General features: G+C 36.5%; 1 protein-coding gene across 4 annotated transcripts in view; it reads left to right on the top strand.

Moving 5' to 3' along the window:
- HELZ (helicase with zinc finger) overlaps positions 1-4,434 on the top strand; it is a 120,927-nt gene that overhangs the window by 3,088 nt on the left and 113,405 nt on the right. For 3 of the 4 annotated variants that reach the window (XM_006776674.2, XM_006776672.2, XM_006776673.2), the window contains exon 2: positions 1,778-1,834. The exons of the other annotated variant lie outside the window; for it this stretch is intronic. The gene's annotated coding sequence lies outside the window, so the exon portion shown is untranslated. The remainder of the gene's footprint in view (positions 1-1,777; positions 1,835-4,434) is intronic. 4 annotated transcript variants of the gene reach the window in all.

Genomic DNA, 4,434 nt, shown 5'->3' with positions numbered 1-4,434 from the left:
TCTCATCTCACAGGGGAGGGGGAGGGGCTACTTAAAAATTATAAGCAAGTTCTGGTTGTTTATTTTTGTAAACTTAGATAAGTGTACATGCCAATATAATTTGATTTCTAAGTAATATTTTGAAATGTCTTCTAGGAGAGAACTATGATATGTGTGGAGAGTGGCCACACCAGCCTACAATTCATTTAAATTCATGGGTGTAGTCAGGATTATTTCTGTAGCATTGGCTAGAAGCAGCATAAAACACAGTGGTCTGTCACTTCAGTGGTGGCTGAGTAATAACTTTTGAGTAATCCTGAATTTAATAGAGTTAATAATTCTTTAAAAATAATATTGTAGATGTAGCATGGAGACTTTTAATTTACATATAATTTTTAAAAAGCTACCATCTGCTTAAAACATTGAAAGTTTTTCAACATACTACCAAACAGTCATACCAATTTGTTTACTTGTGTCAGTTGTACTGGGTTACTTTTTCCAAGAGCAGAAAGTTGTCTGGTAAAACCAGAATTTGTATATTCATCTTGCTTTTGAACAAAAACAATTAAACAGAAAACCAAAACTAATTGATTCATCCGCAAGGTTCTTCAAAGAGTACATAGCATATTTTTTGACTGAACCATTCTGAAATGTGAATGTTTGTGATTTTTGTTATTTCTGTGCTGCATTTGAGGTGTTCTTGGCACATCTGAATTTGCCTTTTTGCTTTCTTTTGTGGAAATTCTTGTGAAAAATACTCCTATAAGGCGAGCTTCCTATCAGTAGGCATTATGTGTAACTAATAATCATTTTAAGATTTTTATTTTTATTCACTTATTTTATGCAAAACTGATGCATGCTATAGGAAGCAAATATGAGCAGTACTTAAGTGTCTGAAGTAAAAATAGAATAAAAGGGAAAGTCTCTGTTCTCCTTCCTCCATCTTTAGTCGTGTTCTCCTGAGCTGACCATAGAAAACAGTTGGTGTCATTTGGCTTTTGGGAGAGCCCTCTGGTGCTGAGGTGTATTGGTAGCAGTGAGAGCAGAGGGAGAAATAGGGAAGGCCTGGCCACTGAACTGTTCAGGTGTCATGCAGGGGCTATTCCACTCATTTCCTGTGATGTTAAGTAATATTGATAATCTTAAACTACCAGCAGTTGAAGATAACAGTGATTGAAACACTCCAACGGTTAATTCATTGTCAGATTCGTAAAGTTTTTGATTTGTGGATATTTTAAGGAAATAGATATTTATGAATAGAAGTCATATAACTATAGGGCTGAGTTAATGGTGATAATTGCCATCTGTGGGATTGTATCTACTGTTGGCTTTTTATAACTTATTATCTCTCCTTTAATTCTCATAACAACTCCAAATAGTTGTTGTTATTTACATTTTGCAAAGGAGGAAATGTAGATTAAATGTGAGCTAACATAATAGCACAACACTGGTAAGGAGTGGTGCTGGTGTTCTGGTTTGGAGAACCCGTGCTCTTTCCATTGGGCTCTCCTGCTTCTGTCCCGTCTGTCTTTATTCTCCAGACAAGGACTTTTAGGCCTGGAGAAGTCAGATGATTTGTCCAAGGTCACACAACTAAGTAGTAGCAACTTTAAACCAAACTTATATCTCTGGACTCTTATCTCAGAACTCTTGGTCCTGGCTGGTTATGCTACATATTTTTGAAATACTGTGGACCAAAAGACCATATGCTGTGAATATTGGATACAAATGCTTCAGCACTGTGTCAGCAATGGTATTTTCTACCCTGTGTTTAAAAGCTCCCTTCTCTGTGTTTCAGAAATTATAAAGAGCTCTGATGGGCTATTTGGGTGATACCCAGTGCAGTGAACTGCAGGTGAGTAAAATATATGAGAGCCTTGTTTAGAAAACAAGAACTTGGTAATGTGCGAGAGAGAGACAGGGGAGATCTCATCTAGATGAGAATTTCTGGCCAGAAAGTATGAGGTAGGACAGGGTGGAAGAGTGGTGACCTGAGGTGTGGGTCCTGACTGCAGTGGCTGCTTCTGGAACAGACTGGATGATGCCGAGCAGCCTCTGCAGAGACCGCCTGCCGCTTTGTCAGTCTGTATGAAGAGAAGTGAGGGTAGGTTAATCTTCCACTCTGTTCTGAATGAGTAACTGCACAGGGACTCAACCTATCAGCATGATTGGAACTGGAGAGGTCCTTCAGTTTTTATGTCAACATTCTTGAGTGGTAATCACCCTATGCTCTGATGAACTTGGTTAACTATTAAATTGTTTGTTTTTTCTGTTATCTGTCATGCATATATTATCATGAGTGACTATATATTTGCATCTTAGAGGATCTAGGTACCGAGAATACATCAATAGGAACAAAAGTTTAAACTTACCCCCTAATGGTTGTGTTCCCTCCGCACAATGGTTGTAATAGTCCTTCAAATTATTTACCTTTTGCTGAAATGCTTTGCTACTAGTAAGTAAAGGAATACATATTATTTCACAGTAAGTTATCTTCTTGATTCCTTATAGTACTTTGATCTTTCATTAATAGACTCAGAAAATGGTAATACTATAGAAAAACAATGAGAAGACTGTTTTCATATTACCCTTGTGGGGCATCAGTGCTAAAATTATTTTTGATATATTTTCAATACTAGTCTTTAAACATGACCAGCTCTAGAAAACTTCATGTGTTGTTAAAATGACTTGCCATCCTGCCTTTTGGAATCTGGCTGGGTAAGATTTTTAAGACATTGCCAGCTACTTTTTACCCATCTCTTTTAAGCTGGAGTTTTTAGTTTTCTGTTCCTTATAGTTTAAATAACATTTTTCCCTTTTTAGATCGATGCTCAACCACTGAGCCATGCCAGCCGGGCTTATTTTTTTTTTAAAACATTTTCCCCTTTTTTAACTATACCAGAATCTCCTGGCCCCTACTGCTTTCATTTGTCCACCAGTCCATACTGTTTTTTAACTGTGACAGTCCACCACTGAGCCAGCAAGTTCTTTGAGAATCCTAGAGACTTTAATGTGAAACTATTCTATACTTTTGGGATTTATAATTGGATTTGGGCTTGGCTACTTGCTTTTATTGCTCAAATATATCTGGTTGTAGGGATTCTTGAATATATACTTGTTTTGCACGATGCAGCCCTCACGGGTTCATGGGGGTGATCTGAAGACCGGTTGAGGTGGCTTGTTGGTCCTTGGAAAGCTGGGATCTGAGGGTGTCATAGTTATCATGATAAGGAGGGAAAGTAGGAGAGCTTCCAGTTAAGGCCAGAGTGAGCCGTACAAGGGAGGTGCGGTGGACCTCTTCTTGAGACTATTTTAAGCTTGTATCCTGGAACCCCTCTCTCTCCTCAGTATGGTGTAACTTTCTTTCTTAAATTATGAGATAATTTAAGAATTGATATTAAATAGTTAAAATTTGGGTTATTACTCAAATAGTTGATTTTCTTTTTGGCATTCCATTAAAATACATTTTACTGTTTTTAAATTATGATGCATATAATTTGATTTTTTTCTATTTATTAGATCATGAAACATTTCCATGTTAAAGGTGTCACTATTTTAATTTATATGATTACATCTTGAAAGGCTGCAAAACATTTCATCAAGTCATACTCTCATAGTTCACCTAAATCTTTTTATGTTAGGTACTTATGCTGCTGGCTGGTTTTCAGTTAATACTTTAATCTACATTACTGTAGATATTATTATACTTTTTTCTGACTAATTATATCTCTAGGATAAAGTTTTGAGTACATTATTGTTGACATGGTAAGAATGTTTTTATGGCTTGCCATACTGTTTTTCAAGAATATTTTATCAGTTTGTATTGCTAACAGATACATGGATATTTCTGTTTCACGAAAACTGGACAGAAATACATTTTTCCTTAAAAGTTTTTGCTCATTTAATAGTGTAAAGTGGCACTTATATTTCTTTTTTCTACAATGTTGAATTTTGTCTTTGAACCTCTTCATATTGAATTGTTTGTTCATATTCTTGGCTATTTTATTCAATAAATTATTGATGTGGGCTTTGGATGATAAAGTAAGTATAACCAGGTAATAAACAGGTGATTATTAAAAATATTACTAGAACACGTTCAGTGAAAATGTTCAAAGAGAGTCTGGTTTAGATGGTAAGTGATCTTGGGAATAGTGTTTGAAAGGGGAATAGGTGCAATTTTGCAGATATTTATTGGGCGTCCACTGTGTACCAGGTGTTGTTGCCTCTTCTGAATGCTTCTCAAGTTATCATCATGGCTTCTACCTTGTTGAAGAAGGAGGCTGCTTGATAATGCTTGAGTTTTGACATGTGGGGACTCTGGCTGCTGAAGACCCTTTGTGGCTGTTTGGAGGGCTGAGGGGATCACTGTCTAGACCATCTTTAACTCATTCATGGCAAATGCCATTATGCCATGGCACTCTCCTTAAGCAGCTCTGTTCTGAGGGATACAAAGAT

Source organism: Myotis davidii, unplaced genomic scaffold, assembly GCF_000327345.1.
Source record: "Myotis davidii unplaced genomic scaffold, ASM32734v1 scaffold69, whole genome shotgun sequence".
NCBI lineage: Eukaryota > Metazoa > Chordata > Mammalia > Chiroptera > Vespertilionidae > Myotis > Myotis davidii.
Note: the sequence above shows the minus strand (reverse complement) of the source record. Positions and strands in the feature narration are given on the sequence as shown.